The sequence below is a fragment of the Silene latifolia genome, unplaced genomic scaffold, assembly GCF_048544455.1.
Source record: "Silene latifolia isolate original U9 population unplaced genomic scaffold, ASM4854445v1 scaffold_675, whole genome shotgun sequence".
Lineage (NCBI taxonomy): Eukaryota > Viridiplantae > Streptophyta > Magnoliopsida > Caryophyllales > Caryophyllaceae > Silene > Silene latifolia.
Genome location: NW_027413585.1, coordinates 9,943 through 22,994, shown reverse-complemented (window position 1 = coordinate 22,994; position 13,052 = coordinate 9,943). Strand labels below are relative to the sequence as shown.

The window sequence follows — 13,052 nt, the reverse complement described above, 5'->3', positions numbered from 1 at the left end:
GGGGAGAAACTATTGTATGTTTGAGTCATGTGAGTTTGATATCTATAGTTTGAATCTTGTGCATGGTTAGGTGAAATGATGAAATAAGTGGAATGTGATAGTTGTTGAAAGATGCATCGAGGATTGTTCATGTTAAACTTTGGGAAGGAATATGTTGGCATGTTAAGTGTTGGAACATGGTAAAATAGGAAAGGTGAATTGTGAATCTGTATCTGATTGATATTGAGTATGAAAAATGTGATCATGTTATCTGTTTAATACAATGTTGAGCATGAGGTATGGTAGTGGTACATGTGCATATGAACATGATGATTTTAATCCTTGATTGTTGGTAGAAGCATGTGATTAAGGTCATGCGTCCATATATGTAAATGTCGTGTTTAATTTTAATGTGAGTATGATAAATGTTCAACTATGTACTGGTTTTTAGAGGTATTGAATTGTTATTGTTGCCTTATGTATGTTCAAGTTGTTTTGGCTTAGAAAACTTTATTTGTATAAAGAACGATTAGGGAAGGGTTGTCTTAAAACTGACATAAGTCGAGTTCTAGAAATGATATTGCTTTAATTCCAAGTTGAGGTGAGAGCTTGTCTTTTTACGATTCTAACGATAGGTCACACGCCCAAAATGAACAAGTAACGAGTGAGATACGACTGTTTTACGAAAACTGGACGATGCTGAGAACTGCGCCGATACTCGACCGAGTAGTCCCTACTCGGCCGAGTATCTTTTATACTCGACCAAGTATTTCATATTCGGCCGAGTAATCCCTCTGTGATAATACTGTTTAGCGTCTGGAGTCGTGAACTCGGCCGAGTAGTCTCATACTCGACCGAGTAAGGTCTACTCGGCCGAGTATTCCCAATACTCGACCGAGTAATCCTTCTGCGACAATTGAGTTTGCTTCTGGAGTCGAAAACTCGACCGAGTAATATAGTTACTCGACCGAGTGACTTGTACTCGACCTAGTATGCTATGTACTCGACCGAGTACCTCATTGGGCGGCCACTTTGAGTCGGTGGCTATGTTTTTACTTTTGTTTTGAGTCGGTGGCTATGCTCTTACTTTTGTTTTGAGCCGGTGGCTATGTTTTTACATTGTTTTGAGTCGTAGGGTATATACACATGTATGTTTTGAGTCTGAACACATTCTTTTATATGTGAGACGGTCTTGATACGTAAGTTATCGAAAGTTATGACATGGAGAATGACGGCTTATGAGGGACATGTGTTGGGTAAGGAAGACATGTGTTAATGTGGTTGTGAAGGATAGTGGAAAAAGAAAAGGGAAGAATGATGAGGTAATCGAGGTAAAGAGCATGTTTTGTGAGATATGATGAGTGATATAGTCGTGTGTTGAGTAGTATAAAAGTAAGTGTATATGGGCAAGGGTGATGTAAGTGTAAAGAAGCATGAGAATGAAAGATTGAGATAAGGGATATAAATAGTGGCATATTTGGATGTGTAAGGATTTATGGAGGAAGATAGCTAGGATAGAGTTGCTTAAGGATATATGTAATGGAAGGTTGTTGTAAGAAGATAGGAAAGAGAGGTATACAGTGAACTTAAAGGAAGTTATGTCGCGATGTGGATTTGTAGATAGTGGCTAAGTTTGGGAAGTTAGAATATCAAAGGGGTGAGCCTAGTGTGTAATTCTTTGGACAAACGGTATAAAGTGAATTTTGGTTTCTAGAGATACGAAAGAGAGATACGACGAATTGAAGAATAACTGTTAGTGTGTGGACTTGATGGTGACAAGGGTGAGTGTGAAGCAAGATGAGAGATGATAAATGATAAGAAGAATGATAAGATATTGATATGAATTAATGGAATTAGAGTTGTGGAGCTATGGAAAATAAACAAATGACTAAAGAGTTAGGTAGAAAGAGAAAGGAGATGACTTATTAATTGGCATTATTGAGTAAAAGGAGGGAAAGAGGGATGGAAGTAAGTTGAGAGAACGTTGACCGGAGTTAAGGAGCATGAAGGTAGGAAAATATGAAATGTACGATATCCCCACTAGAGGGTGTGAGTTATTGGTTATATAGGAGAGCAGGACGACGTGTTAGCTGTGAGTTTTGAGGTATTAAGGGAATAAGGAGCTTGTAGAGTGTTTGCACGATCTGAGATTTTGGTGGAGAGTTAGGTAGCGATATGATAAAGGATAGAATGGGGAATAATGTTGAGGTATGTTTTGTTGATGGATTGGATGTTCGTATTTGGGATGATAACCAAAGAGAGGAAACAGATTGTTATATTAAGAAGTGATAGTAAGAGAGTAGTCACATGAAGGATGTTGGTGTCATAGTAGTGTCACTAGTGGCTGAGGGTGATGTTACTTTAGGGAAGTTAGTTGTCCTAATGAGATTTATTTTGTAGAGACCAGATAGATATGTATGGTTGTGAGAAAGTATAAGATGTGGTTATATGAGGCGGTTGTTAGTAGTTGAGTATTAATGGTATGGTTACATTTGACAGGGGGTGATGGTTATGCGAATGGGAGAATATGTTATGAGGGGTGTACGAGTTAAACTCGGGTGAGAGGTAACTTTTAACAGGTGGTAACTTACGTGATCAGGATTGACTAGTTAGATGTGATTATGGGTCTATGATGTGTATACATGTTTGTGCGAGGTTCTGACCTCACGAGAAGCGGTAGGGTGTGATAGTCATAAAGTTGTTATATGAATGTTTGTGATATATGTTGGGTACGACAATCTATGGGAACAAGGTTCAAAAGGTAATAATTTGATTGATCTAGCTTGGATAATTAAAATCGTATGTGTATTGATGATACATGTTTATTCCGTGAAAAGGTATGGATGATATGCAAGAGATTCTTGTATTTTTATTCCGTATAAAATGTTGTGTTATGGTCGAGCAAAGCAGTTTTGAGTAAGTTTTCTTGTCCGGAGAGTTATACTGAGTTAGTGTTTGTGGGAATTATATGTGGGCGTGATGTTTATCGATGTGGTTGTTGTGCCTCGGGTGGTGATCCGGGCACGGTACTTCGTGTTGTGATGCGGGCATTTTCGCGCTGCGGTGCGGCTATTGGTGGCGGTGTTGCGATGCCGTCAAAGGTTGTGGTGGAGTATACGGGGTGGTTACGATTTGAGTTTCGAAAGTACAGACTAGTTATGCACAGATTGTTGTTTTGTTGCTGTTGTTTCTTGTGAGTTTTGGTTAGACATGTAGACTGTTGTTTGTTTGTTGATGTTTCTTACCAAGTTTCAGTTTGGGAATGAGGGTAGAGTATGATATGAAAGAGAGTTGTATATGTTTTCATTGTTGTCATGGTATAGTAATATTTTGTTGATGGGACACAGTTGGGATATGTTGTTACAGTAATTTTGATTTTGTTCTAGATGAGGCTTCGGTAGACATGTTAATGGCAAGTGATTTGTAGAACATGTGTGGTAATGATCTGATATATGCAGGTGGTTCATAATCCTTTGTTGAGACAGTGAGTGTAGGGTGTTGGGTAATTAGTGTCGTGTTAAGTTATGTATGAGTCTTGCGGTAATGAAAGAAAGGAACTTGAGGATCGAGTGTGAGTGTACGTAACAAGTGTGGATCGTGAGTTATGCTTTTGGCGATAAGAGTTTTATATAGTTTATATAGAGAGGTATGTCATGTCGCGGTAATGTGGAAGAGTTAGAGTGTTTGTTATGATCAGGATTGTGTGGTTTTGGTTAGCTGGAGTGCAGAATGGGTCGAGGTATGAAAACTGTTTAAGTGAGAGAGCCTTGGATATAGGAATAGTAAGTGTTTAGATTATAGGCGGGTATCTTTCACATTTGGTGGTGATGAAGATAATGAGAGGTATAGCTAAGGATCTAGTATTAGTGAGTTACGAGGACGTAACATGTGTCTTAAGAGGAGTAGGATGCGTCAAAGAGCGTTTGAGGGTTGTGCATGTCGTAATATTATTGGACGTAGAGTGTTGGTGTAGCATAAGGAATGGATGGGTACATATAGTGGTTGATAGTGTTAAAAGGCCATGGCTGTACTTGTAGTAGTTCGATGTTTAGGAGTGTGAGAATTTTTTTTTTTTTTCGATAGTGTTGATAAAAGTGGATGATGATATTTATGAGTTCGAGAGTTTTGGCAGCTGGATGATGATGTTGATGAGTGTGAGTAAACTTCGAGGACGAGTTCCTTTTTAAGAGTAGTAGAATGTAACATTCCGTTTTGATGGTTGATCTTCTATGTGGATTGTCTTGGTATTGAGTGCTATTGGGTGTTATGGAAGTGAGACAAGATTGGCAACATTATTTTGTGGTTATTCGATAATATTATGGAGTCAATATCGAGAGGATACGTTATCAAGTAAGCGTGGTTAGTGGAGTTGGTGTTAGGTGTCCATGTGTTATAGGTTGGGTTGGAACTTCGGGGACGAAGTTCTTTTTAAGGGAGGAAGATTGTAACACTACGGATTTTATAAAGGTGTACTCGACCGAGTATGGCCTACTCGGTCGAGTAAAGTGTGTTGGGTATCCTGTTTGGTTATCGCCAGAATACTCGGCGAGTATACTCTATACTCGACCGAGTATCCTCATCCGACGGTAATATTTTCCGCGGTTGATTTAGAAAGGATTAGAGTTATATTGAGACGCATTTTACAGTTTCTAAAACATTTTACAAAACCTAAACTACACAACGTAACTCTAATCCTCTCCAAATCTCCCTCTCATTTGCGTGGATTGTTCGTGAGTCTAACGAATCTTGCCTTGCGTCGATTATGTCGGTAAGTCTCTGATTTCATGAGTCTCATTAAGTTGTCTTTTAGGGTTTTGCTCTAATTATTGTTTTGGGTTAATTTGGGGGTTTAGGGTTTGGTCATTATATGTGTGTTGATTGTTGATTATAATTGTTGTAGGTGACGATGTGGTAATTGCTATGCATATTGTATGATTGATTAGAGCATATCGGATTGCGAAAAGGTAGGGTTTCCTACTCGATCTTTTAATTGATTTAAGACTGTGCTTGTGTTGTAATTGTTATTATCTGCTGATCATCGGAGCATGGGTGATGTGATGACGGTGGTGATGTGGTTGTGTTGTGACGGTAGTGGTGTTGCGACAGCTGAGATGCTGTGGTGTTGTGTGATTGTGGTGGAGTCACTTGCGGAAGTGGCTTCACACCCTAGTTCGCCCTCCGTGGAACCCGTCACGGGAGGGGATGTGCACATTAAGGGACAAGGATTGTTAGTCGCTCGTTGATGAGCTGGACTAGGTGGGGATGGGCTGCGGTCACCCACTGGCGGCGAGGATTACCTGTTGCGATGGGTAATCTGGCAGGGCTACACACTTCATTGTGTAGTCGGTTACTGTGTGTGAAATCGATGATCAGCTGGTTGTATTGTTTGCTGTCTAATATTAATTGAGTAGTACTGACCCCGTGTTGTTGTTTTTTAAAACCTGCGGTGATCTATTCGGAGATGGTGAGCAGATTGTGACAGGTGATACATTTATTGAGCTTGGGGCAGTTATGGGAGAGTCACCACGCTGGATTAGATGACACCACCACGAGCCTTAGTTATTGTTTTGGTAGTTGTTGCCATTTAGATAATCCGTTTATTAGATTTTGGAGACTATGTAACTTTTATAACTACCGTACATTAATAAAGGTGTTTGGACTGTTGCTTTTGATATATACTAACCTCGGGCAACCGAGATGGTAACAACCTTTCATGCTGGGGTAGTTCTGGTAAGGTACCTTGGTATGAGGGGGTGTTACAAAGTGGACTAAAGTTACACTCTTAGAGCACTAGAGTTACATGATTTTGAATATATGAATTTAATTTGTATAATTTTAAATCAATATTTTGTAACTTTTGTCCATATTTGTATAACTTTAATCCAAATTTGTATAACTTTTGTAATTTATAGGTAAATTTATAGGATAAGTGTATATAAATTGTCCTACTGTAACTTTAGCCTGTTTTGTATAACTTTTGTACAAAATTATGTAACTTTATTCCAAAATTGTGCAACTTTAGTCCAAAAAAGAAGAGAAATGAGAAGAATAAGAGATTTAATATTTTAAAGATATAACTTTAATCCACTTTTGTCCTAAATATTGTTACTTTAATGTTTAAAGGACATTGAAATATAAAGTGAAGTTGCACATATAGCCATTGAAGTTGCACATAATACCACTGAAGTTGCACATAATGAGCATTGAAGTTACACATAATGTCATTAAAGTTACACAAAATAAATGTGTAATAAAGTTGCAGTTAATGGCCATTGAAGTTATACACATTGAAATTTCAAGGGTGTAACTTTAATGTTTATTTAACTTTGAAATAAACAACTAAATAACCAACATAATAACAAGATGATATTTGAAATAAATTCTCCTTCCTCTTCAACACTGAAAATTGCAAAAATTATAAAAACTTGCCTTAAAATTGCAAAACTTAGGATTAATATATTCAAAATCACATTGTATAACTCCAATGTTTGTGTAAATTCAATTTATACAATGTATAACTTTAGACGTTAATAGTATAACTTTATTTTGATTATTATATAACTTTAGCACAAAATATGGAACTTTAAAAAAAGAGAAATAAAAAAACCGAAATACTAAAAACCAATTCTAGATCTAAAAGTAATGTAACACTGAAAATTGCAAAAAAAAAAAAAAAAAAAACATAAAAATCAACAATAATATTGCAAAAAAAAACCATCTGAACTTTAAGATTACAATCTGAAAAATACCAACAATACTAACTCTAAACAAACAATACTAACTTTAAACCAACAATACTAGATCTGAGAAAAAAAACCATTATCTAAAAAAAAAAAACAAAATATGTAACACTATAAAAAAAAAACATTACCAACAATAAAAAAACAGAACTTTAAAAAACGTAATTTGTCAACAAAAATTAATCAATAAATCAGAAAAATAAACTCCATTTTATTAACGCAATTTATGTATTTTTAGTACAAAGTCAATGTAACTTTAATTTTTTAAGAGTGTAACTTTAGTCGTAAATAGTGGAACTTTAGTCGTAAATATTATAACTTTAGTCGTAATTGATATAACTTTAGCCGTATAGCCCAATTAAATCAACAAATTATATATATAAATAAAATAATTAACAAATAAATCTTAAAAAAAACGTAATTTCTCAACAAAACGTAAAGTAAATCTGAAAAATAAAAAAGAGACAAAAAAACAAAACAAAGAGATGTATATTCAAAAAATGGGACAAAAAAAAGGACAAAACATATGAACCACAAAAATTTTAATTGAAAAAAAAAATAAAAAAAAAAAACTGAACACCAACACCAACAACATCGACGTCACTAACTATCATCAATTAATTTTTTTTAAAAAAAAAGAAGAAAAAGAAGAAGAAAAGCAGATCTGGACCAAAAACAACATTAGCACAAACCATCACCACCATTTAATTTAAAAAAAATAGAAAAAAGTAGATATGAAAACTGAAAAAGGATAGAGGAAGGAGAAAAGGGAGAGGAAGGCGTGGGTGGTGTGTTGCGGTCGTGGAGGTCTTGGGTGGTGGGGAAGTTGTGTAGCCGCGGCAAAGGAGGGCGACTGGTGGGAAAGTTGTGCGGTGGTTGTGTGTGGTGTCGGGGTGATGGCAGTAGGGTAGTTGCTGCGGTTGTCGAGGTTGTCGAGCGCGTGGTGGTGTGGGTTGTTTGTGTGGTGTTGTCGTCGGGTACAGGGGTAGTTGTGAAGTTGTGGGGTTATTGGTCGGGTGCGATGGTGGTAAGGGTGTGGTGTGCGTGAGGCGACGATGACGGTGGGTGGTGTGCCTGGGTGGTGGTGCGGTGAGGCGACGTGAAAAGCGGCAGGGGCTTGTGTGTGCGGGTGGTGGTGTGGTGGTCACCGAGAAGGAGAAGGAGATGGAGAGGTTTGGTTTTTCTAGATTTTTTTGGTTTTTTTTGTTTTATTTTGTTTTGATTTGGTTTTTTTTTTGTCTTGAGAGAATGAGAGGAAAATGAGTTAGAATGAGAGAATAAGAGAAGTGAGTGAGAGAGAATGAATAATGAGGAAGTGAGTAGGGAGATTAGAATGAGAAAGAAGTTGTGGAGGATTAGGAAGAAGTTATGGAGGATTAGAGAGGGAAATTTATGGCCCTTCATTGAGATGTAATCTCATCCCTCCATTCCCTTCATCCTATGGTCCTTTGAAGGACTTAGGGACTTACAAGATGCAAAGGACTCACTAGAACTCCTCTATGTGTGTGTGTGTGTGTGTGTGTGTGTGTGTCTATATATATATATATATATATATATATATATATATATATATATATATATATATATATATATATATATATATATATATATATATATATATATAGCAAGATCCGTGACTCCATCTATATTTTTGAGTCCCATGAGTCCACTTATGTATCACACGCTGTACACAAGAATATCACGAATTGAATAACAATATAGTAGTGTTTTTTTTCAAAATACCAACGTTTCGAACATTCCAATTGCTGCTATCCCACAAATCATCTTGGATATGCAGTACTGTCGAGTGGTCAAAAATTTGATATTTCCTACCTCATAAAATATCACCAAAACTGTCGCTCCGTGTTATGAACATTCCACAGTAATCACCATTTGCTACGAAAAAGCATACAATTTCACTCCCACGATATTACCAACACTGCTGATTTTACTTCTATACGACAGATCCTGTGCCACAATTTACCTTTATCCAAACTAACTCCCTCGAATACAAACTTTAGCCTAAGAACTTCCCCTTTTTGCATCACCCCAGATATTCCCAATATTAAATACTTCCAGCATCACTCTACTATTTACTAGTAATCCAAATTATCTACCCACAACGAAATTATAGTCAAAGTTTCGGAACTTTCCAGTTTCCTAGTTGTAATATCCAGCTCTCAAGACTACAAATTCAAGGTTATTATTGTATATATATTTTTTATATTTATGCATATTATATAAATACATTAGTTAGTATATACTATGATAATCCTCTTATCTTCTTTTATCTCTCTATTCTCTAATGAGATTGAGCTATGAACAGAAGAGACACAAATAATGGCGGCTTACAATGGTGGACAAGACGACTGACAATGAAGATGGTGAAAGGCAGAGTTAAAGGCGGAGTCAGGTTCAGTGGTGTGATATTGTATAGTATAACACGTGATATTGTTTATTGTAAGGTGTGATATTGTTTTGTATAACTTCTGATTTTCTTTTACCGGACTCACAGACTCATACAATATCACAGGTTATACTAAACAATATCACAACTTAGACTTTAAAAAAAAAAATTATTTATAATTTTTTTTTACTCATAAAAAAAATCGTGATATTTTTGTGTAGAGCGTGTGATACATAAGTAGACTCACGGGACTCAAAAAGATAGGGTGGACTCTTGTGATCCCGATTATATATATATATATATATATATATATATATATATATATATATATATATATATATATATATATATATATATATATATATATATATATATATATATATATATATATATATATATATATATATATATAGAGAGAGAGAGAGAGAGAGAGAGAGAGAGAGAGAGAGAGAGAGAGAGAGAGAGAGAGAGAGAGAGAGAGAGATAGAGAGAGAGAGAGAGATGGGATTTTGTGAGTTTGGTTTAACATGGTGAGTTTGTCTTCACACTCTTATTTGTAGTGTTATTTCTTAAGTTCTTATATTTTTCTAAATTTTCTCATTATGTTACCTTTTTTCTTTTTTCTTTTTGTACCACTTGTTTTTCTGGTGTTACTCTGATTTTTTTTTACTTAAATTTTTTTACTCTTCTATTTTACCTCGTGTTATTATGCTGTTATTGTGCTTTTTTTTATTTTGATTTTTTTTACGACTTTGATTTTTTTTACCACGTGTTATTGTGTTGTTATCCTGCTGGTATTGTTAATCTGGTGTTATTGTGATATTATTCCGGTGTCACTTTGATTTTTTTACTCTTTTTTACCACATGTTATTGCATTGTTATTCTGGTCTGTGTTGTTATTCTGGTGTTATTGTTATTCTAGTGTTATTGTGATGTTATTCCGGTGTCACTTTGATTTTTTTTACTACTTTGATTTTTTTACTCTTTTTTACAACGTGTTATTGTGCTGTTATTCTGGTGGTATTGTTATTCTGATGTTATTGTGATGTTATTCCGGTGTCACTTTGATTTTTTTTACTACTTTGATTTTTTTCACTCTTTTTTTTCCCGTGTTATTGTGCTATTATTGGTGTGTTATTGTAGTGTTACCCGTGTGTTATTGGAGTATTATTCTGGTGTTATTGTGTTGTTACTCCACTATTATTCTGTTGTTATTGCTACATTATACTTCTGTTAGTTTTATATGGCACATTAGCTTATTAGTTTTATATATATTGCTACTTTATATTACTTTTTGAAATTTGGTACTGCTTTTGAACGTTTCATTTTGTAGGTATCAAAAGCTTCGGAGAACTAATCTTAGCTCCAGTGCAATGAAGTAATGCTTTACGTTCTAGATGAAAATTTGAAATCCACTTCTTTTTGTTCGAAAATTAGTAAGTACGAAGTACAACTCTAGATGTAACATACTGGCAGTCTGCCATTTTCTCGAGAAATTTTCTTCCAAAAACAATTAAGCCTGCAAAATTTAATTTTGAGGTGCTTGCTTTTGTGCTTCTTATTTCACCTCCTTGCTTGTGTGCTTCTCATTCAGCTGCTTGTTTATTTGGTTTTGTGTTTAGCTTCTTGCTTATTTGGTTCTTTTTGTCATTCATGAGAACTCGAGCTCGAGAATAAAAAGCTTCGGAGCGTAAACCTCTGATACTTATAAGGACGATCCCAAGCTTAAACACTCAAATTTATATAACAGAAGAGTAAGCAATCACCTGTACTCCCTGCATTTGAATCTGGTGGTAAGGACAACGATAGAAACTTCCATAAATATCAATCAAAAATATAAAACCTCATAATCATCAACATAACATAGCAATGCAAACACCAGCATGTTGCAATTAACATTTTCCGATTAAATTCAATTTGAAACTCAATAAATACAACAAAATAAAATAAAAAAAAAAGGTGCAATTGAAAATGAGGAATTGAAAAGGCATACGGATTCAGAAAGAGAAGGTCTGGCAGCAGAAATACTTATATGTCACATAACATTCATCGTTTTATCCTCCGTAATTGATTAAATTAAATTACAATTTCTTCCCCAATTTTTGGAACCCTAGAAATTCGAAGGAGGGAAGGAAAAATTTCAATGGATGAAGATGAAATAGGGGAAAGAAATATATTTGGGAGAAACACAAGAGCGGATAGACTTGTGCGAAATGGAGTTGTGTAGTGTTGTCTATGATGGAGCGATGTTACGGAATCACCATTGGAGTATGGTGAGGTCGCTGAGTTGAGTGGGTGATTATTGAATATGAAAGAGAACGATAGAAGTAGTTGTTTAATAAAAATTCAATCATAACCGTGTATTTAGCCTTATTCAATGGCTGAGTTTTGTATAGTGCGTGATATTATTTCCCGGACTCATGGACTCATATATATATATATATATAAATTTGGGATACGGTGAGAACCACCTACACAGTGAGAACCGTGAGAAGTCCATGTTACGGATTTTTTTCCTAAAAAAATCACGACATATTTGGATTCTGCATAGAATTTTATGGTTAGACAACATATTTCTGGGTCCAAACACCATATATTATTGACGGAAATCGAGACGGGAAACATTTTATTAATTTTCATACACCTACTACTCATTTTCATGTATCTAACAATTTTCATGCACCTAGAACTCGTTTTCGTGCACCTAGAGCCTGATATTTTCATGCATCTAGTAATCATTTTTATGCATGTAACAATTTTCATGCACCTAGTATTCGTTTTCGTGCATCTATAACCATTTTAGTATACCTAATTCTATTTTTGTACATTAAGTTTATATTTTGTTAATAAAATCAATAAATTGTGTTTAGCTATACTAAAAATGTGTTTGAATATACTAAACTAAGGGTAAATGATCCATCAAATCTTTCGGAAGAAGATTTAGTGAAGATTTAGTAAGGGTTCTCACGGTTCTCATTATATATATATATATATATATATATATATATATATATATATATATATATATATATATATATATATATAGGTAGGATCCGGTGAGAACGATCACTCGGTGAGAACGGTGAGAACGGTGAGAACGGTGAGAACGATAAGAGATTAAACAAAATTAGACGGGAACAAGTAAATATCCACGCAACTGCCCAAGCCCAACTTACGCACTAATTGAACCAACATATTGACCCCACCCTCATCCTTACACGTGCACTATCCTCTGTAATTTTCTCAATTTGCTTACCATATATTGTCTTTTACGCACTACATTAATCATCCAAAGCAGTTATTTTGTTTTTTCTCAGCGTACTTCAATTCCTAATCGGTTAAAGCTAGTTTAATCAAATAATTACTTCAATTTATTAATCAGGTGAAGCTGTTTTTATCTACATACGTCGCCGCTTCCAAATCCATTGACAACCTGATAAGCCCACCCCACATCGCATCCTTTTTCCGACAATATACCACACAACCTCGATCCACCACAGACAGTAGACGGACGCAAACCTACATGGTGGTGCATTCCGAGTGCATCTTCATTGTCGAATTCATCAATTAATTAAGGATCTGCTATTGTCACATTTGCTTTCTCCGTCTCACCATCATCAGATCCATCAATGTCAGCTAATTGAAATTATTGCATCTAGTTTATGTATTGATGTATTCCAAACCAATTTTGATGTACCTAATAATTAATTGTGTGTATCTATGTGTAATTAAACATCGTCAGTCGTGATTCAATTTTCGGCGGCAGAACCACATGAATATTGGGGATGAGTTGGTTTTTTAGGTGTGATAGTCTGGAATGTGTAATTAAAAATTGGGTTGTGTGTGCTTATCAGGGATTTAAGAAGTTGGAGATGCAGCACGATGGTGGTTGATGTCGGCACTGTCTTGCTCCAGACTTCCCGATA

The 13,052-nt window shown here is 35.3% G+C and overlaps 1 long non-coding RNA gene across 1 annotated transcript; it reads right to left on the bottom strand.

Annotated features, from left to right (window-relative positions):
• Positions 1 to 10,388: 10,388 nt before the first annotated feature.
• On the bottom strand, positions 10,389 to 11,436 carry LOC141639982 (uncharacterized). The gene is made up of 2 exons (XR_012542787.1): positions 11,120 to 11,436; positions 10,389 to 10,901 (listed from the first exon to the last, which is right to left on the bottom strand). It is a non-coding gene; the product is annotated as an uncharacterized LOC141639982 (long non-coding RNA).
• Between the last annotated feature and the right edge of the window lie 1,616 nt (positions 11,437 to 13,052).